The sequence below is a fragment of the Culex quinquefasciatus genome, chromosome 2, assembly GCF_015732765.1.
Source record: "Culex quinquefasciatus strain JHB chromosome 2, VPISU_Cqui_1.0_pri_paternal, whole genome shotgun sequence".
Taxonomy (NCBI): Eukaryota; Metazoa; Arthropoda; class Insecta; order Diptera; family Culicidae; genus Culex; species Culex quinquefasciatus.
In genome coordinates, this window is record NC_051862.1 from 62221764 (window position 1) to 62244705 (window position 22942).

A 22942-nucleotide genomic window follows, 5' to 3' on the forward strand; every position below is an offset into this window, starting at 1 on the left:
AGATCTTCAATGTTTTGGACTCATTGGAAAGGTTTTTCGATTGCCTAACCAACGATGGGTCGGATGATGGATCCGGACATAGTTTTCATATAGATAAGTAAGATCCGGCATCAACTCTGACACTTTTTTATACGTAACTTTTGAACTTCTTTTTGGATCTTCAAACAATTCAATAGCGCAGTAAGGGGCACCAAAACGGATCGAATGCAACTTGTTTGACTCAAATCGGACCAGCCAGTGCCGAGAAAACGTGGCAAGAGTTTTGAGTACCAAGGGGAATACGCACACACATACACACACATACACACACACACACACACACACACACACACACACACACACACACACACACACACACACACACACACATTTGTTCAGTTTTCGATTCCGAGTCGATAGGTATACATGAATATAGGTCTACGAGCTGTTTTTCAATAGTTCATTTTTCGAGCATGATTATAGCCTTACCTCAGTAAGGAAGGCAAAAGTTTAGAAATACATAGTTTTGTTTCACCTCCTTGACCAATTGAAAAGTATTTAAAATAAAACTTTTGAGAAATAAAGATTATTACGTTGTCTCAAGTTGTGAAAGCCATTTAAGCTTTAGATTACCACAATCTAAGAACAACCTGCTTTATGACATCCTCACATTTCTGTCAAAACCAACTTCTTTTAAAACACAATTGCAATCCGCTTGGCGGTAGTTGCCAAAGTGCTTCCAAAATATGACCTTTCTGCGCGGATAGGAGGCTCACATTCACACACAAAGTAATACCAGCGCAGTGGCCGCGCACCGAAGCGTGATCAATTGACCTGCGCCGCCGCCGCCGGCCACGAACTTCGGCCACTTGCCATAAACACAAGCAGTCCAATTCGTTCGCGATTTACCTTTCACCTCTGCACGGTTTATTTCGCGAGCCCCCATTAATGGTGTGTGTGCTTTATGATTTATCCACTCGGTAAGTCGGGCTTAACCTTGGCCACTTGATAATGGGGCGGCGGCCAATAAAACAAAAACAATGCGAAATTTGACGGTGGCAGCAGCGGCGGCTTGATTTCGAGATTTTTGGTTGGAAGATGGATGGATTGACTATGTCGCGATTGATTTTTGGTTTTGTGAGCAGCATTTTTCGTCTTGGGTTTGGAAAGCTTGAGTAATGTGGATGGTTCCGGTTTGCGAAAATATTGATTCCATTAGTCAGGCGGAAGTTTTAGATGATTTTTTTGGCGTGACAGAAATCAATTAGCTGGTTACGTACTGGAGATGGTCAGTCAATTTCTTTGAGGTTTAGATAATTGGAACTGATTTCAAGTGGCAATGTTAAGACATCTGCACGGGCTTTGAAAAACAGTATTCATTTTTTTAAATACTCATCTAAATCTCTAGAAAAACAAAAATCCGCAACACATAACAACTTCCGTCAATATTAATAATTAATAAAGTGGAAAACACTTGAAACAGAACTTGATTCTGTTAAGAAACTTACATAATCTATTCCTGGATTATTTGACGGACATCGATTTCACTACAACATTGTGGATTTTTTTTTAAAAGGTGATTTATTTGCTTTTTGGCTTTTTGGTCTTGACTCAAAGCGGTTTCAAAATCACCCAGAAATTTATTGGACCATTAAAACAATTCAACATTTGCAGATGTACAGTAGGGTGCCCAGAAAAAATGATCCCCTGCTTTACCAGCGGAAAACGGTTTTTTGGGTTATTTTAAGCATGTGTGCAAATTTTGGGCGAAATTGGGACATATTGAAAACCGACCCTAAAGTTAGTGAAAAAAATGTTTATCATAAAAAAAAAATACTTTTACTTACTTCGCTAATAACTTTTCAGGGTCAAGTTTTACAGCTTTGATATGTTCTACAAAGTTGTAGAACATTAAATTTCCAATGAGAATCTCAGATTTCCAGATTTTTCCAGATTTCTACAAGAGCTCTTCAAGATAGCTACAGCATAGCAGTTTGGACCGCGGTAGGATAAAACTCCCTTCAAGTACTCTTCCAAACTCCTGAAGAAGTTTTGAAGAGAATTTTATCCTACCGCGGTCCAAACTGCTATGCTGTAGCTATCTTGAAGAGCTCTTGTAGAACTCCTGGGAAAAAATGTTACTTGGGAGTAGCGCACCGTGCAGACCTAACCATTAGAAAATTGGGTTTTCCAAAAAAAAAAATCGATTTTTCCATACAAATTTCACCTCCGAGTATCAAAGGGTAAATGTTGATCGAATTTGCTCATATTTGGCCCAGAGTCCTAAAAAATAGCTCAAGAAACAATATTCAACTTGTGGAGCGAGGTCATTAGAAAAAGTCTCATATTCTGGGCACTCTAGTGTACACTGTACAGTTAAACATGGAATAATGACCTGTTATTTTTAAAATAAAAACAACAAATCGAAATATAGAGCAATTCCAGCTCAAATCAGGAATTTTTCTGGTACTTTTGTACCCGACCCTCTCCGATTTCAATGAAACTTTGTAGACATGTTATCCTAAGCCTATATAAGCCATTTTTGTGTATATAAAGGCAAACTTATGGGAAATTGGACGAGCTTTCCGGTTAAAATATTTACGAGACTGAAAAACCAAGTCTGTCATATAGAAATTGCCAAAAACCACCAAAAAACCCGATTTTTCAACATTTTTATTTTTAAAACCGCTGTATCTTCCCAAGGATTGGACTTAGGACAATGGTCAATATGGAGACTTTTATGTAAAATTGTCTGGGGAATCGAATGCCACTACCGGTTTTTAAAAAAATTTACGTTTAGACCACTTTGCAAAGAAACTGTTTTAGTAAATGATTTTTGTATTTTTTTAGGAGAGACATACCATCCTGCATTTTTCGTCAGTCTTTTGGTAACATTTTAGGCTATTCCCTCAAAAATTTTGAACGAAAAAAAATCGTGACATCACCTTTAAATTTAAGTTTTATACTTAAAAATCAAAAAATCTCATAGATGTGGCGTGTATTTTTGTTTCAGTGTATTTTTTTCAGAAAGCCCGTCCAATTTCCTACAAGTTTGTCTTTGACCACTTTTTGATACGACGCAACGGCTTCGAGATACAGTAATTTTTAAATTACAAAATACAAAAATATTTAAATACCTTACGCTTTTCTCAAATGTGGTTTTCGAGTACTATTGGCTCCATATACACAAAAATGGCTTATATAGGCCTAGGATAACATGTCTACAAAGTTTCATTGAAATCGGAGAGGGTCGGGTACAAAAGTACCAGAAAAATTCCTGATTTGAGCTGGAATTGCTCTAATCAATAAAGGCTAGTACATTTGTATTCAAAGTTTCTGTCCCTCAGCTTTTTTTAGTCGATAAAACTAAATTTCAATTGTTTAGCCTCATAATTAAAAAAAATATAATAGAAAGAGGTTTACAAACTGCTGTATACATAATTTTACTAGTGCTACGTTAAAAAAAATCGCAAAATATCAATAAACCAGTGATTTTTTTTAAAGTTACGTGATTTTCTGATCTGTTGACCATAAATTAAAAAATGTCAAAAGGCAAAGTGCACTTTCAAATTAAAAATACAAAAATAAACGTTTTACATTACATTCAAAATTATTTACTACCTATTTGATTTGTTTTCAATTTCAATTCAATTTGTGTTTTTATTAGAATTTAGCAGTTCTGTTCCAGGGAGATACATTTGCTTTTTTAGGGAAATTTTTTTTGAGAAAAACCATAGATCTATTTAATTTGTTTATTTCGTGAAAATGTAAACTTTTAGAATTTTTTTTTTGTCATTTGACTGCTGGGGACATAAACTTGAAATAAAATTCAATGTTCTTTTAAAAGTTAGTCCTTTCACTTCTATGGCCGATAGAAGTTCACTAGCGAAAAATTGAATTTTGAGATGAGGAACATCATGTAATTCTTTCAAGCACCAAATGCTGACCCATCAGCACTTTACTTTTAAATAACAGCTACTTAATGGTGGTTTCAACTGAAATAGTGTAAGTAGGTTTGCAAAACAATTTGTAAAAAAAAATCAATAAAAATGTGGTAGGACCAAATTATTAACCTTATAAACAAATGAGTATTTCCCCAAATTCCATCTCCGGTATGTGAAAAAAATAAATATTTGACAAAATTAAAAAATACTGAATTAAGCATTTTAAAATCATGGTAAAAATCGTATTAAATTTGGAAAAATTTCCGGCTTAACTTCAAAACTAAACTTTGAATCATGATTTTCGATAATGTCTCTACTGCCCATGTTCGCATAAATGTCCCATATGCAAAAACAGCTAGCTGAGAAAAACGCATTTGAAGTTTGTCCCATACATAAGGCTACGTGTTAAGTTTTCGCGAAAAAACTGGATTTCCTCCTGATTTCTAGAACAAAGTACTGGATGTTATAGGCTCTTTTGAAAGAGCACACAATTTTGAATCAAACTGCATCAATAACTCGAAATCGATGAAAATGCATATGGGACATTTATGTGATCAGGGGCAGTCTAATAATCGGCCTTTTATGCGCGATATTTTTCTGCTAAATTTATTCGAAGATTTGTGAAATTAAGAAATTCGTAATTTATTGAAGAAACTCAGAATGCTTAAAAAAATATTCGAGTAAATTGTTCAAATTTGAGTAATATATTTTGATTTTGTTTTTAGCTGCAGAATTTACTAAAATCGTGAGATTAAATAGAAACTGCGTTTTTCTCTTTATGGAACTTTTAAATGGTTCTTTCAATTTCAATTATACCTATAGAATCTGTTTCAGAGAGAAGCCAAACTCCAAAAAAATAAACAAAGACGTTCTACATATTTTTTAATGCTTTTAAAAAAACTGGGAAAGGTTGATGCAAAACACGATTGTTAAAATGTGTTTGCAATCAACAAGATATTTTACCATACCAAATCTACCTTCTTTAATATAATGCTTGTTGAAGAAAAATTGATTTTTCTATGTTTTATTTTTTTAGAAAAATCTCAAGAAATATATTTGAGATTTAGAAAGTAAAGCTTTTACAAATAAGTTTCTGTAAGCACTTTTTAATAAACCTCTTGTCTTAAAATTTGGATTTGGACTAACTTCATCCCCTTCGATTCTTCTCATTTTATTTGGTTGAGCCTTTCATCACCAATATTTATTAAAGTTTTTTTTATTTTCCTCCGTGTTTTTTTTTAATAAAGAAACTTTCAATCTACGCAAAAACTTAACTCCCCTTCAATCATTCAATCAATCATTAATTCTAATAAAATGTTGTTTTTTTTCCAAACGTTGGCAGAAACACATAATATTAAAAGTTTTTTTTTATCCAATACTTTTCGATGATCGAAAATTGTAAATATGTCCCCTAAACTACCCTAAAGTTATTTAAAAAAATCAAAATGGCGGTGATGATAAACAGCCTAAACTCGATTATCCGAAGTTACGATCATCTGAAGTTTTGCATGGAACTTCGGATAATCGAATGATGAACAAAAAAAAATATCGTATTTTTTTTTATTTTCAAACATTTTAGGTATCTTATGAAAATTCGAGTTCTGCGAACAAAGTTTAGTTAAATTTGAGAAGTTGATGATTGTGGTTTGGTTGAGCGTTTTAGCAAACTGTTAAAGTTGATGATATTGCATCACTGCCATTTTGCCCGCCAGTTTGGATTCAAAAATTCTAAATCACTTTAGAGCATGTTTGGTGTCATTAGAATTAGTCTACCTTTCATGTATATTTTTTTTCAACATATCATGAGAACGGTTATTTTTTTTGATATGACTACAATCACTTGTTTTTAGTTTGGATTTTGACCTTGCATAACAAATTGATCAGGTTGAATGTGCTTTTATGTTGTTCCGCATTTGTCTTTTATTACTTATTAGAATGTATCTTAAAATGAAACCTTCGTAGTTTTTTTTTTTTGCTAACATTCATGAAAATATTGAACAAACTGATTTTTCTAAATACATAATAGGTTTATCCAATATCCATTAAACGAGTCTGGAACTCTGTAATCAGAATTTTGAACCCAGAAATACCATTAAAAGAATTCGCAGAAGCATTTCGCAATCATATTTCCGGAAACTACTCCCCCCAACCAATCGAGCCCAGCTGACTCAAGCGTCGTAAACCCAAAACATACAGCCCAAACGCCGTCGTCGTAAAAACAAGGCTCAACTCTCTGTACACCTCCATACACCCCGCATACGTCCGTGCGTACATAAACCCCCTAATTATTTACCTTTCCCGCCGAGTTGGGCGCCTTCATTGCGCGAATTGCGCATACCCCCCTGTAACCCCCTCACTACCAAATCAACAAAGAATCCACCCATATGCACGCTTACCAAATAAAACCAAAAAAATGGTAATTATCATGATTTTTGGAGTTCAACTCGGATAACACTTTTTTTGGTAAAGTGGGTCGAACTGGCAAAATCATGATTTTCATGATTTGCCGAGTTCGAGCTGGGGAAATATTTCACAGGTTTAGAGGTTGCCTATCTTCGGGCGCTTTTGGATTTCTCTTTTGGGATTGAAATAAAAACAATCAAAGTTTAAAATAAATTAACAACACTGCGCTATTTTTATTTTATTATTTTTACTCTAAAAACTAAGACATTTATAAAAAAGTATGGATTTTGGAGTTAATGCACCGGGTAGGATCGCGTGACTCCGCTGATTTTTAGGTTCAGTGCCAACGGCCGGAAGCACGATGACGACAACAGGCGAGTTCCGGTTACCAGTTCCACTTCCTGTGTGTAGTTTAGCCCAAGCGAGGCACGATTCTGCCGCTGGTGGCGATGGGGATCAGTACGATTTCGGGACCACAGAATGGGACAGCGAACGGCCGGCATTTCTTGACGCAGCAGTAATTGGTTCGCCTCTTCGTCGAATCCCCTCTGTCAGATTGCGAGCGTTGCTCCGGCGTTCTTGACCTGCTTGACCATGCTCAGGAACTTTTCCTGCTCGTACTCGCGCATCTTGCGGTAGTCCTCGACCGAGGTCACATCCAGCTGGGATTCAGCGGCTCGAACGGGCCACGACACGAGGTGACTGTGCAGCGTAAACTGCAGCTGGTAACTCTCCTTCACGACAACTACACCGTGTGGTCCATGCTGCCGGTCATGACGGTTCCGGTTCTGGTGCCCCTGGTGGTGGACCTCCTGGATGCCGCGCAGCTCCTCCTCCGAGGCGTGATGAACTCTGGCCGGACCGTTCGGCTGCTGGAATATGCTTAAGCTACCCGGCGAACCGGTGCGAATGTGCGCTGGAAATTTTGAAAGTTGTTAAAATTGATCCTTGGAATTGAGTTGATAAAACTTACTGCGCCGGTACGCGGACGAAAATCCCCAGTCGATCTGCCGACTCTTGGTGTACGTTTCGAGCCGCAGGAAGTCGATGCGGCTGCTGAGCCGGGCCGCCACCACCTTGTCCCCAGTCAGCTTGATGTTGGTGACCTCGTTCTTGCGAGTGTACTCTCGTGAATGCCCTGAAACAAACGCACCTCAGTTAGCTGCCAACACGACTTGAGATCTACGAGCTTACCTTGAAGTTGCCGGTGATGCTCTCCTAAAACTCGAGCCGCCCGTCGGCGCACCTGATCACGATAAGATTATCCAGAAAGTTCAGACACCCGATCAGCGAGGTTTGATAGGATTTCTTGCGCGCCGTACTGCTGCCAGGTTTTTGGTTCATTTCTTCGCTGTGGTTTTGTCGCTGCTGCACGGTGGCCGCCTCGTAGTACGGATTTGGACCGGAGGACGAAAGGAAGCGGTTTCGGAGCTCCGCTCCCGATCCGCCATGGCCAGTCGTTTCTGTGAGTTCACGTGAGACCCTGAACATCCTCAAACGGTTGCGCCTTCGTTCCTGGGGTCATCGACGCCACCGTGTTGTTCAGATCCCAGATGTAGATTTCCGACTCCGACGCTCCCGAGACCAACAGTTTATTCTGGTACGGATTGAAGTCCATACTGCGCACCGCTCCGTTGTGATTGACCTGTTGGGCCATCAGCGCATTCTCCCCGGACAAAAGCTTCGAAGCGCTGTAAACCTGGATGACGCCACCTTCGAAACCACCGACAATGACCCCGTTCGGGTTCGTGGCCGTACCAAAATCCAGCCGACTCCACACGACCTTGTGGGACCGGTGCACACTTCTCTGACTTCCCACCAGCTTCAGATCATAGCTCGGATCTTCCAGATTAATCCCAACACGGCTGCCACGCTGAACGTGGCGTCCAACTGCTGGGCTGCCGTCCAGATAGCGTTCAGATGTTTTTCCGGTTTTCCGGGAATGTCCGAGTTGACCTAAAAGAAAAAAAGGTTAGTTACAGATAAACTTAATCAAGAATAAGTTTTACCAGTTTGAGGGTGGTCGAGTCCAGAACGCGTACTTCGTAGGGAGTCCGGAACGCCTACTTAGTAGGGAGGGATCCATCGCAGATGGTGATAAAAATCATACGAAAGAAAAAGCGGTTCAGCGAACCGCGTCGCACACCTGTGATGCGGCGATGTTGTCGTTCCGGCCAGTCTGACCCAAAGCTGGAATCGAAATAATCTTCGGAAAGTGAGGTCTTGCAGAGTATTCGTATTTTTCTGTAATATCCAAAAAAAAAAAAAGTCAAACATAGTTTAAAACATAAAAATACATCCAACGCCTATATGATAGCTCATCCCATCTTTGCCGAAACCTGTCCACCGGTGGAAAGAATTCTCTTGCTAATCCGGCGGACGGATTCCTCATGCGTCCTTGCCCAGTAATTCGTCCACCGGTGGACCGAAACTTTTTCGCCAACATTGGAATGCCATCTGTCCACCGGCGGACGGATTCCTCTTGCGTCCTTGTGCCGTAATCCGTCCACCGGTGGACCGAACCTTTTCGCCAACAATCCGCCGGTGGACGGATTCCTCCTGCAAAACCTTGTGCCGTAATCCGTCGACGGATTCTTCTTACATTCTTGTCCGGTAATCCGGTCAATTTTACTTACTTGAAAATCAACCCGAAGCTCCGGAGCGCAAAAACAAACTAACAATAAATATTTAAAACGAAACGTTTCAAACGAAATTCAAAAATTTCGCTAAGTCCAAAATCGCACTTTTGGGAGTTCGCTTAACTGAACTCGTTTTTTGGCGATTTTTACCATTTTTCGAGTTCGCGAAATCACACTTTTTTTAGTTCGTTTAAGCGAACTGTCAAAAGTGCGATTTCTGAACTCCCAAAAGTGCGATTTTCAGTAACCGTGTGGGTGAGTACACCCAACACACACACACACCGCTCAGTAACAAAACAATCAGGAAGCTCCCTCCTCGAACGCCCTGAGAGCCAATTAAACGCACGAAACTTGGAGGAGCTTCGAAAAAGCCAGCGAAGATATGCAACACAGCAATTTTTTTTTTGCGAGCATGTCTGCCAATCAAAAGGCATTAAAATCAACAACAGAAGTGAACTGAAATGAGGCGGAAAATAAGGCCTTTTCGCGGGGTTGTTTTGCGAGCAATTTTTGCTTTTTTGAGGTTATTGCCCGTATTCCCGAGAAAGACACGCGGCAAACCAGCCTCGGAACGACGCGCCGCACTTTCGGCAAATGCGCGCTGTCAAATCCCATACTGCACGTTTTGTTTTTGTTGATCTTCTTCTTCGAATCGCCTGGCATTGTTGGCAGATATGTTTTTAATGGCACCAAAAGTGCAAAAAATCGCTGGCAACAATGTCTACGGCACGTTCTGAAATGCCGCGCGGCGTGTACCTTTGAAAGAAACGTACAATATAAAACTCCGTACCGTACCTTGAGTGACGATCCACTGTCGCCGAAATGATCGAGGTCCGGTGGATGGTAGTGGCAGCCAGTGTGTAGTCCGATCAGTCCCAACGCGGGGTTGGGAAATGCTTTGCTTTCCGAATAAATAATTTAGTTTTAATAAACTTGTTTACGACTCGGTCGGGAGTTGTAACGAACTCTTTTTTTTCGAATTTCTTCTTGTCTTCACCACTCTTGGCTATTTCTTCACGATTCTTTTATGGACCATCCGAGCACGATCGTGTACATAAGTAAAACTAATAATCTTCCACTTTATGAATTAACTGTTGTTGTTGTTACTGCTGCTGGCAAGGTGCTATGTACTCCCGAAGATCGCGGGAGAGTCGACATAGAAACACCTTCTCGAGCGACCACCGATCCGCCGTTTTCTGGGTCTTCCACTTGGGAAAGGGGACCATGTGGTGTCTATGCGCGAGCACTTCAAATGATATCCACCTCTGGATCTCTCGTCTTCAAGATCACCACTTCAAACGCCGCTTCCCTCTCCGTCGAAAGGTGGCTCTGACGGGCACGAAAAATCCGTTTTCCTTGCACTAATAAGCACGGCTGGAATTTATGAAAACGCTCCTCTTTTTTTCTTAATTCAATTACGGTGCCGTATGACCACACTGAAACCACCACTCTACGGATCTTCGCTCAACGCCGCAGCAACTCATCAATCTTCATGATCATCCGTCGTCGTGATTTACCGCGCGAACCCCAAGTGCATCGAACCGTCACAAAACGCGCATCGTTTTGTACACTGTTTAGTGGTCACCGATTTACTACTATGGGAAACCTTGAACCAGATATCTGCATCAACACTTGATCAACACGTCCACACAAAAATTCGCAACCCGCTTTTTCAGCAACAACCTGCTACTCCACGCAATTCACCTGAAGCTTCTACAACTCCGACTTCAAACTCCAACTCCACAGACGAGAAACAACGTTCCGTTACGCGATTCGGCCGCGGACTGAAAACAGAGCGCGTCGTCAACACCGCGCCGTCGATTGCAGCAACAGTTTGAGTGACAACAACGCGGGAGAAAGCAGCATGCGCGAGAGAGCGCAGAGCAACACGTTGCGAGAGAACTTTCTTTGAGTGGCAAGCAGCAAAGGTGCGTGCTTCCGCGACGGACGATCGAAGTAAACAGAGAGTGATCGCGCGAGCGATCGAGCGAATGGGTTGAGATGGAGATTGGAGAGAATGAGTGAAGCCTTAACGGAGAGTGAAACGACGACGGGACTGAGAAGTTTGATAACGAACGAGGGAGAGTGGAAAAGATCTAGAAAACCGGCGATCGCAAAATATAGGGATGTCACTTAAAAATTTTATGCATTGATGATCAAAAATTTCTTTTTTTTATAGAGTCCCATTATTAAGGCTGCCAACATTACTGATTTTAACCTTGCCGTACGGATTTTTAACGCCCGGATTTTTATTCGGCCGAATTTTTACGTAAAATACGAATTTGATGTTCAGTGAATTGAGATTGATTTTGGCTGATCATTAGGGTGACAATAAAAAAAAATACATCAGGGATACCCTCTGATTCGATTCCTTAGGCAAAAATAAGTATCTGTGCAAATTTTGAGCCAAATCGGTAAAGGTTAAGGGGTCGCCGGGGTACCGGGGTAGGGGTACCGTTGAAGTTTATATGGGGAAAATCGCAAAAATGTTTTCTGCATACATCGTTTTAATATTTTTCTGCCAGGTGGCGCGGGTCTCGCCCAAAATTTTCCAAGAGTGAGATTCTTGTAGGAAATTTAATTTCCTACAACTTTGTCGAAGGTTGCAAAACGATCCGAGTTGATCCTGATTTTTGATGATTTTTCTAGTTAAAAATTATTTTCTTATGTACTTCTTATACACCCCATATATTCTTTCAAGTATATAAGCCAATTTCTTTTCATCGCATTGCTAATAACTCATCAGGATCAACTCGGATCTACTTGCACCCTTCGACAAAGTTGCAGGAAATTAAATTTCCTACAAGAATCTCACACTTGGACAATTTTGGGCGAGACCTGCGCCACCTGCTGCCAAAATCCTGAAGCGATGTTTTTCCCCATACACTTTAGCGATTTTCCCCATATAAACTTCATCGATAAAAAGCGACCCCTTAGCCTTAACCGATTTGACTCAAAATTGGCTCAGTAACTTATTATTGCCTAAAGAATCGATCCAGGGGGTATCTCTTCAGATTTCCAAAAATTTTCATTTTTTTTTTGTCGCCCTACTGATTATCTTAATCGACTAATGTTGATGTGAATACACTCCGAGCAATATTATTCGTGAAAGACAACCTGACTTTTATTTAAGTAAGTTTTACAAAATATTAGGTCTAACATTTTAAATATTTAATCGTTTTTGTATTGGTCCAATCTTCAATCGCAGCTTTATCAGTTATTATTTTTTGTGAAACCTCCCTTGCAACGTCACGGAGTAATCAATGTGAGAAATAAAAAGTTCTCTAGTTTTCCAGAGTCACTACTACACAGAAAAAAAAGTTGAATTTTGGAATGTTGAAAATTTGGTAGGTTGAATATTACCTCTTTTTTTGAGTAATGTAACAGTTGCACTTGTTAGCATTTATTTATTTATTTATTTTGGTTTTTCCGTTCGTCTTTAAATGTAATTTGATCTCCGTTACCACGGTAATCAATGTAGGTGATGTTAGCCCTCACGATCGTTGGTAACTTTCGTTACCGGTTTAAGACCTGGAGAGAGAATCTCGCGGAGGTCGCTCATATGTTGAATCCTTCGGGAAGACGGAAAGGGACGGTCAGAGCCATTGCCGACCGCTAGAGTGAGACGGGAACTCAGATCTTTAAAGATCCGAAGAAGCCCGAGGCAATCTCCGGGAAACGGCGTACCAAAAGTACGTCTGGGGCCACTTTCCCCGTTCTGAGGAACCTAGTACTCGTTCACTTTGTCCCAGACCTTTGTGAAGTGTGGAGTGCGCGGACTTTTATCCCGGGTTCCCTTTTTTTCCAGTCCTGAGGTTTGAAAGTGGCGTGGTAGTGTTTCCGGTTAGGTCTTAAATTCTAACTTCTCCCCCTAGATCTCGTCGAGTTAGAATTGTGAGTGTGCGAAATAGTGAGCCTAGTGCGCGGCCTAGCTAGAGATCAGGTAAACCGTTACCCCGTGCGATTATCCCCGTGCATGTGCTAACCTCATTCGCGAAGTTCGAAGGCTTCGCTTCCTTTCGCCCTACCAGCAAAGCAGCACCAGTAGGAGATCGAGCGCGCGTCCACCACCGCCCCGCATCGTGTGTGGGACAAGTTTTGACCTGGCACACGCTACATCGCCAGAAGAGACGAGCCGTCAACATCTCGTCTTGAAGCGGTTCCATCCGCCCACGTGCTGGCCCGGAAGACGTCACGAACGTTTTTCCGTTCTTGCTGCGGCCGTAGAGCGGACGCCATTTTGATGGAGGGCGTCCATTTTGTTTAAGCGCGCGTTGCAATGCGCTCGGAGTGTGACGGCCTTTATTGACACGCCCCACACGTCCACGAAATCGCACTCTAGTGCCTTTTGTCTGCCGCAGTCCGCTTGACTGCCGGTGACGTCAGCGATCAGCTGTTCCAGCTGACGAGCTGAAGATTTGAGGTTGAGGAGCTAAGCACAAAAGCACGGGGTAACAGAAGAACGAAGAGTAGACAGTAGGGAGAGCAAACGCACACAGTAGGGAGATGTCTAGACACTAGAACAGAAACAATGAATGAAATACACCAATGTTAGACTAGTCCAATAAACGAGCACCTCTTTTTGATTCCCTGCCAACTAAATTATGAGTGATTATTTTGGAGTTCAATAAAAGTCCCTGCAGTTAAAATGAGCTCACGTGTTAGTTTTTTTGGTCGATCCGGAGCGCTGCTTCCGTCACTTTAGGGTCCGTTCCCAGTCCTTTCCTCCCCAATGCAAAAGTTCTGCGTATCTCCCATGCTTCGTGAAGTTCTCTGGTGGCGGGTGTCGGTACTACCCATGATGATTCATACGGGCACGGGGGGTCCTATACTGGCGGATTTCTGAGGAGCTTTTTCGGGAGGCTGAGCTTTCCGTACCGTTCTTGTGGGTCACTTTGGTACGCTGGCCGATTCGATCTTGCTTCTTCCCTGGGAAGAAGTTCAACCGAGCACCTCTTCGAGAGTCTCAAACCGGGCAAATTTAACATGGCGGGCAGTCTCCCTCACGGGAGTGGCGCATAAGCTGCACCGTTTGCAACCGATCGAATCGCAACGGCTACAGTAATATTACTTAAAAATGTGTAAAAATGTGAACCTGATGAATATTCATCAAAAACTGATGAAAATTCATCATTTTCTGGGGTAAAATTTATCATTTTTTTTTTTTTTTTTTGACACAAAATCTGTCATCATTTCCTGATGAATATTACCATCATTTTTTTTCTGTGTAATAGAAAATTCAATACATAATCCTAATTTGTAATTATAACCAAGTTTTTGAATGATTTTGATATCATACGAGACAGAAAAAGTGAAAAAAATTGGTGACGTTGCAGCGCCGGTACGTGTCGTTTAAAGAGTGCTAGAAATAAGCGAACTAACATCAAAGTATTTTTTTTAGTTGTGAAATCCGGGGTCGGGCCGAAGGCCCGAATGTCATTTGCAAGAATGTTGTTTGCCAGAAAACCAAACGGCAGAAAATCAAATGCCAGAATGGGTTAAATGCCCGAAAAGTTCAAAAAGCCGAATTTTCATATGCCAGAAAATGTCATTCGCCAGAAAATCATTTGCCAGAAAACTGAATGGCAGAATGTTTTAAATGGCAGAAAAATCATTCGGCAGAAAAGGTTAAATGACAAAAAGTTTCAATAAAATTATAAAGAATATAACGAAACAATGCACGGTAGAATCATATATTTAACACAGAGCATGAATAAACGAACAGATGAATGTTTGAAAAAATGCAAAGTTGGTAACTTGAACGTTCCTAATTGAAAGTAAGAACATTGCTCGCTTACTTTTTTAAAAGGTTCTATAAACACAGGAAACCCATGGCGCATTGGTGGTTTTGAAAAAGTAATCCAGAATGTTTCTAATTCTAAAGTGGCAACATTGTGAGTTCACTGTTGAAATTGATTTCAGTGATGTAGAATTTTAGATGTTTTAGTCAAAGTAGTAATCTCATTTATTCAGAAAAATATCAAATAAAACAAAAAAATATAACATGGCCCTATAGGCCCCCAAAACCAAAGCTAAAAACTCGATTCGCCACCTACATTCGAGTAGGAGAACTTTGGTGCAAGGTTACGTTTACGTTTTTGCGCGATAAGTGCAAAGGCGAGTGAAAACTATTTTAAGGTTTTTTAAAAGAAAATTGATCTTTTGGAATAAAATAAAGTTAACAGGAGGTAAGAAATAAAAAGTTCTATCGATTGACTTTTTGATTTTTTTAACTAAGTTTCCTTTTTCATTGAAAATTCTGAGACCCGGATTGAAAACGCGAGAATGAGGTTAAATTGCAAATTTTGAAAATCATTCCAATTATCATTTTTCAAGCAGAGCTTTGCTTTTATGGTAGAAGTGACTTTAAAGAATATTTGTCCACTTGAATAATCTACATTCTCAATTGATTAGTTAGGTTTTGGTTGATTAAAACATTCCCTTATTTTGAATCAGATAATGAACAGGTTAAATCGGCCATCACAAACATATTTTCGTTTATATCAATTAAGCTACTTATTTCTTACCTGAAAATGGTATAATTTGCTATTAATGTCGATTTTATGATGAAATAAAACAATTTCAAATTTCAAACCAAATTACTCGCTGTAGGTTATAATGAAAACATCACCCCAAGTTTCAGCGCCCTCTAGTGGGGAGTAATTTTGACGTTTGATTACCTATAAACGTCGCAACACATGACCATGGTCATTAGATGACTACTATTAAAAATGGTCTCCTAATTTTCCTAATAAAGCATAACACTAGGAGAGGGCGCTGAATACCAATATTTTCAATCATTAATAATGAATTATAATGATTCATTATATAACCAAAAAAAACAACATTGCACAAAGATTAAATCTAGATTACGTTTCCAATGCACTTAGGGGAAAATCCCATATGTTTGGCAGGTTAAGGACTCGCCTCTAACTCCATCCAATTTGCTAATTTTCTATTAATAGAAACTTGCTTTTTATATTTAAATATTTTTATTTTTTTTAATATTTTTATTTTTTTAATATTTTAATATATTAATATTTTAATATTTTTTTATTTTTATTATAGAGTTTTTCAGTCGGAAGCAGGTTCAACCCTATATTTTAATATTTAAATATTTTAATATTTCAATGTTTTAATATTTTAATATTCTTATATTTTAATATTTTTATATTTTAATATTTTTATATTTTTATATTTTAATATTTTAATATTTTAATATTTTAATATTTTAATATTTTAATATTTTAATATTTTAATATTTTAATATTTTAATATTTTAATATTTTAATATTTTAATATTTTAATATTTTAATATTTTAATATTTTAATATTTTAATATTTTAATATTTTAATATTTTAATATTTTAATATTTTAATATTTTAATATTTTAATATTTTAATATTTTAATATTTTAATATTTTAATATTTTAATATTTTAATATTTTAATATTTTAATATTTTAATATTTTAATATTTTAATATTTTAATATTTTAATATTTTAATATTTTAATATTTTAATATTTTAATATTTTAAAATTTTAATATTTTAATATTTTAATATTTTAATATTTTAATATTTTAATATTTTAATATTTTAATATTTTAATATTTTAATATTTTAATATTTCAATATTTTAATATTTTAATATTTTAATATTTTAATATTTTAATATTTTAATATTTTAATATTTTAATATTTTAATATTTTAATATTTTAATATTTTAATATTTTAATATTTTAATATTTTAATATTTTAATATTTTAATATTTTAATATTTTAATATTTTAATATTTTAATATTTTAATATTTTAATATTTTAATATTTTAATATTTTAATATTTTAATATTTTAATATTTTAATATTTTAATATTTTAATATTTTAATATTTTAATATTTTAATATTTTAATATTTTAATATTTTAATATTTTAATATTTTAATATTTTAATATTTTAATATTTTAATATTTTAATATTTTAATATTTTAATATTTTAATATTTTAATATTTTAATATTTTAATATTTTAATATTTTAATATTTTAATATTTTAAAATTTTAATATTTTAATATTTTAATATTTTAATATTTTAATATTTTAATATTTTAATATTTTAATATTTTAATATTTTAATATTTCAATATTTTAATATTTTAATATTTTAATATTTTAATATTTTAATATTTTAATATTTTAATATTTTAATATTTTAATATTTTAATATTTTAATATTTTAATATTTTAATATTTTAATATTTTAATATTTTAATATTTTAATATTTTAATATTTTAATATTTTAATATTTTAATATTTTAATATTTTAATATTTTAATATTTTAATATTTTAATATTTTAATATTTTAATATTTTAATATTTTAATATTTTAATATTTTAATATTTTAATATTTTAATATTTTAATATTTTAATATTTTAATATTTTAATATTTTAATATTTTAATATTTTAATATTTTAATATTTTAATATTTTAATATTTTAATATTTTAATATTTTAATATTTTAATATTTTAATATTTTAATATTTGTATAGTTTTCTGTTTTTGTTTTTTTTTTGTTTTGTCCGGTTTCATCCCATTCTCTCCGGTTTCAGGTCTTATAGCTTGGTATTTTTTATGCAAATAAAAAAAGCTTTGGTGATTTTTTGATTTAAAAAAATACTGTCTGATACATTCGACATCTTGCGGAAATATTTGTAAACAATTTTTTTTTTGTTTCTGTCATACGACTGCTAAGACCATAAAGACTACAATGATAAAGTTTTAGCATGAATTCAGGCGTAGTCAAATAAAGGAGCGGTCGTGGCTGAATGGTTACGATGTTCGCTTTATAAGCGAATGGTTCTGGGTTCGATACCCATCTGCTCCCAACTAGAAAGTTCTGGACTCATTAAAATTTGGAATTAATGGAAAATCATGAAAAAGCTCACGGCGGGGTTCGATCCCCTGTCCTTAGGATTGGCAAGCAAAAATGCTTTCCACTTAACCGTGGAGCATTGGTAGCTTGAGGAGAAATTAGACTGGTATAGTTGAATCCAAGAATCGGACAAAGAATCAAAATTGAATGCAAGTTGAACATCAGAACTCAAACAAGATTGCATGCAAGATTGCAAGCGCAGTTGAAATTGAATCTAAAAATACCTCGCTATAAATAGCCTGGGCGACTGATAGAATTCATCCAATGAGAGATGAGAAGAATTGAAAGCTTTCCCATTAGAAATGAGAACACATGAAGAATTCGAACAACAATGCAAACGGTCGTTACCACTCGCCTAGGGTGGCTCCTCAGACCATTCACCTTCCCAAAAACCGTCCAACTCCAAGCGAAACTTACTTGAGGATACCGTGGAGATTTTCCCTTAATACTCTTAAAAAAGTGGAGCATCAACACTTCCCGTCTTCCAAAATCCCCTTTCCTTGTCCCTGGTGCGCGGTGGAGATGGGAGCGGCCGGCAATGGACGGCTGCCATGGTGGTGAGAATCTAGTTCAGGTGGAATTGGTTCTATTCCCAATTATCGATTCCTAGGCAAACTTGGGCTTAGACAATCATCACATCACATGGCGAAAATCCAGTCTGCAATCCGCTAAAATCACCGTCTCCTAGCGAAGCGAAGCGAATTCAGGCGTAGTCAAATACAAACAAAATTATTTTGCAAATGATTTTGTAAGGAACGCATCTCCCCTGTAGATTCAGTAATGTATTAAAAAGTAAATCTTTCCCAGTTCCTGAGGGGAACACCCTTGAAGAGTATCGGGGCCGGCATTTACAAAGCGGATTCAGTGGCAGTTTCATTCTCAACTTAATGTTAACATGTTAAGGTTAATGTTAACATTCCATAGGTCGCCTCCCTAAGGTGTCGTGATAAGGTCCAGTTTGTGATGATACACTACCTTCCCTTTACTAAGCAATCGATTCCAGAAGGGAAAAGATCACCAGTTGTGTTGGTCCGAGCCGGGATTTGAACCCCGATCTACCGCTTACTAGGCGGAAGCGTTACCACTGGGCTACGTGGCTCGGTCATCAGTAATGTATTGGTGTTTGAAAACTTTTGCTCAAACTCAATCCAATTCAACGAATCATCTTTACGGTTAACTTTACGCAGTTGGCCTGGCCGCTTTAACGTTTGCGATGTTTCAAAGCATTTAATGAATTGGGGCACTGCAAATGTTAATAATAAACCATTTTATGATTGAGCACATAAGAACCGTCTTTTGATCCTGTCGCACTTTCATTCCCGGTAGATACAAATTACAACACTCAGATTACATAGAACAAAACTGTTTAATACAAAAAGACTTTATTCACGTGAACTGGGCTGTATTTTACAGAAACTGAACTGAACTGTTCTGTTCTGACCTGTTCTGAGGTCACTCAGAGATGCTAGGCGTCAATCAACCTAAGGCATTTTCCAGGATGCCCTCGAAAGACTGGCTGCGATAGGGTTGGATTAGATTAGATTAAATGATTTTGTAAGGAACGCATCAATTTCAGAAGTGAATTTAAAAAGTTCTTTTGTTGATGCCACATTCACCATTATTACACTACGGCAAACAATCAAACTCGAACATTTAGACAGTTTGTTGTTTGTTCGCCAACATTTGTTTGCAGAAACGCCAGCTTGCATACATTTTGTCTTATTTGCCGCAAGTACAGGTTTGTTTGTTTGTTTGCCATAGTAAAATAGCTCCTTGAGCTGCTTGATGGCAATCGGTTTAGCATCTTAGATCACATAATCAAAGTAGCTAGTTTGAATGATTGTTGGTCATATCCATAGTTCAAATCCAAACTAAAAAAAATCATCATCACCTTCCATTTGTTATACGCAAGGTTATACGTGAGTTTTAAAATAGTCGAAGTGAAAACATAAAATTGCAATTTAAACGTTTATCTTTGTAGGTACAATATCGAAAGAATTTTTAGCGATATTTTCATACCAATATTAGAAAAATCATGTTTATTAAAAACAGTCAGTTTGCAATCAGCAAGAACACTCCTATTATTTTGTCGAGCTAAATAAGTATTTTTGCCTTGTATCCTTTTCTGCCGTTTAAATTTTCTGCCATTTAAATTTTCTGCCATTTGACTCATTCTGCCGTTTGACCATTTCTGGCAAATAATTTTCTGGCGAATGTCTTTTTCTGCCAAAAGAAAATTCTGGAGTTTGATTTTCTGGCATTTGACATTATCTGGCGTTTGGTGTTCTGGCAAACAACATTCTGGCGAATGACATTCGGGCCTTCGGCCCGACCCCGTGAAATCCTTTCAATTACAACAGTGTGAAGTGCAACAGTGTACAGATTTTGGTTTAGCAAGTGTATCTGATTAGTTACCAAATTAAAAATAAAATAAAAATATTTCACCAATATTTTTGTAACGTACGTTCCAGTATCTTCAAAAAACCGGGAACTACAATATGTTATTTTATTCATCCCTTAAAGAACTGTCTACATTCCAGTTTGACAGCTTGCCCAGAGCAGACGTGTGTCCTTTGAGCGCGTTTTTGACGGTGTTTTTTTTTTAACTTTCGCCGACGGCCATGGCGGCGGCCGCGACGGCGGAGAGTGAGTGGACGGAGCATAGGGCTGAGGATGGAAGGCCGTTCTACTGGAACGCGGCCATGAAGAAAAGTGTGTGGGAGAAACCGGACGGGTTCCAACCCAAAACGCAGGCGGCGACGGGCATGGAGGTGGAAGTCTCCGAAGGATTTCGTCCCGTAATCAAGGTTCGGCGCAGGAAGGCTAACGAGGAGATCAACGTCGGCGATGGCCAGGAAGTGGAGAAACTGCTCAGCAACAACAAGTTCAGCCCGCTAGCGGAGAAGAGCAACAACAATAACAATGCGAATCCAGCAGCAGAAAAAACCACCCCTGTGGTACCAGCATCCGGCAATTCGGCCGGGGAGAAGAAGCCGCCGCTGGTGGTGAAAGATACGAGCTTCGCCCGCCTTGCGAAGGTGATGTCGACATGTGATGTCCAGCCGGAACACAAACTGACGCGGTACGGCACCAAAATTACGTGCTTCTCGAGCGACGACTTCGACACGGTGCAAGCCCACCTGAAGAAGAACAAGGTGCAGTTCTACACGCACGGAAAGCGCAGTGCGAGACCGCACCGGGTAGTAATGCGAGGTCTCCCGAACGCGGAACCGGATTACGTCAAGGAGCTGCTCAAGACGGAACATCAGCTGGACGTCTTGGCAGTACACGCCATCAGGCGGAAGCAGCAGCTTCCCGCCATCGATGAGACGCCTTTCATCGTGCTCTTCCCCAAGGGTCACACCAGTCTGAAGGAGTTGAGTAGCAAGGTAAAGAAAGTGGGACCAGTCGTCGTCCGGTGGGTGGCCTACCGGAACAAAGAACCGCACGTGACCCAGTGCAAGAACTGCCTGCAGTTCGGTCACGGAACCAGTAACTGCCATCTCAAGCCCAGGTGCAGCAGCTGTGGGGAGCCCACAGCACGGAAAAGTGCAAAGCAGAAGAAACGGAAGCCAAGAAGTGTGTCAACTGCTCTGGATCCCACGAGGGTCTGGACCGCAGCTGTCCCAAACGTGCGCAGTTCATCCAGTCGAGGCAGCAGGCGTCCACGCCGAAGCCGCCAGCATGGAAGAAGGACAAGCAGACTCCGGCAGGAGCCACGTTCACCGCGGCGGATTTTCCTCCGCTACCTGGAGTGGTGCCGTCCGTTGGGACGGAAGAAAAGCATCCTCGTCCCGCAGGAAGAAGTCCAGATAAGACTGGCGCCGGCGCCGGTGCAATTCCGAAGGAGGATCAAGGCGAACCGAAGCTGTACAGCGAGTCGGAGCTGTGGTCCATTTACCGAGAGTACAGAGTTCGCTTGAGGCAGTGCAAGACACCCGAGGAACAGATCGATGTGATCGCACACTTGCTGACACATGGCACGAAAAAATGATCATCTGAATCAGTTACAGTTTTTTTTATTTTTCTTTTATTATTTTTGTACCTTTTGATCCTCGGTCCTAACCTGGTCACAGCACCTAAAAGGACCTAATAAAAATAAGCTATGAAAAAAAAAAAAAAAGAACTGTCTACACAAATATTTACAACAAACTTTAACATTTTTTACAATAATATTGTTGAAGGACCGGGCCCGTAAGTTTAACAATTTCGGAATAAGAATTCAGCAACTTCCATTATCACCCTTGAACAGAGTTTGAGTGACAACTATTAAATTTGAAATTTTTAATAAACCTTGTGAAATAAGACTTTAGAGACTGGACAGTTTCGCATGTTAGAACCAATAGGCAACTTGGTTGTTTTTGCATAAATGTATAAACAAAATCTTGAATACTGTTTTTCTCACAGCTTTGTACAATCGTCAAACCATTTGTAGCAGTTTTTTTTTAAACCGCTTTCCATTGCTAAATTTTAAACAAATTTATTAAAAAAAAGGAATTGAAAAAAATGAGCGATGCGTCAGATTCCTCTTAAAAGGGCACGTACTATATGGATGACGCCTAATGTTGAATTTTGATTTTTTTTAGGTGTTCTGAAATATACCGTAAAACTAAAAATAAAAGGAAAATATATTTTGGACAGTTTTTAATTAGGGATGCTCAAAATTGCTCAATTTTTTAATGAAGTTTATTAAAAAAATATATTTATGACTCTCTGATAGCTTTTTAATCAAAAAATATTTGCATGGGTGTTAATTTTATCTTATGAATTGGCATATAATTTGATGCACTTTTTTCTCAATTTTAATTTCAATCAGTGTTTTTATTAGAGTTTAGCAGTTCTTTTCCAGGATGTTACATTTGCAATTCAGAGATTTGGAGAACCTTTCAAACTGAGATCAACTCATAAGTCTTTGCAGGAAGTGTACTCTTGTTTCCCTCTTAATTACTCCCTTATTTCTATGTTTTGATTTTGCTAGCTGAGTGTTCTTTTAGGGAAAATACATTTTGGGAAAAAACCCTAGTAAACTATTTTCT

At 37.9% G+C, this 22942-nt stretch overlaps 1 protein-coding gene and 1 long non-coding RNA gene across 3 annotated transcripts in view; one reads left to right on the top strand and one right to left on the bottom strand.

Moving 5' to 3' along the window:
- The window catches only part of LOC6048428, a 214801-nt gene that overhangs the window by 127200 nt on the left and 64659 nt on the right, over positions 1-22942 (bottom strand). Inside the window, exon 1 of one of the 2 annotated variants that reach the window (XM_038251527.1) lies at positions 9761-10905. The exons of the other annotated variant lie outside the window; for it this stretch is intronic. The gene's annotated coding sequence lies outside the window, so the exon portion shown is untranslated. Of the gene's footprint in view, positions 1-9760; positions 10906-22942 lie in introns of those variants that run through there. 2 annotated transcript variants of the gene reach the window in all.
- Positions 12372-13048, top strand: LOC119766610. Its single transcript, XR_005277008.1, has 3 exons — positions 12372-12780; positions 12841-12908; positions 12965-13048. It is a non-coding gene; the product is annotated as an uncharacterized LOC119766610 (long non-coding RNA).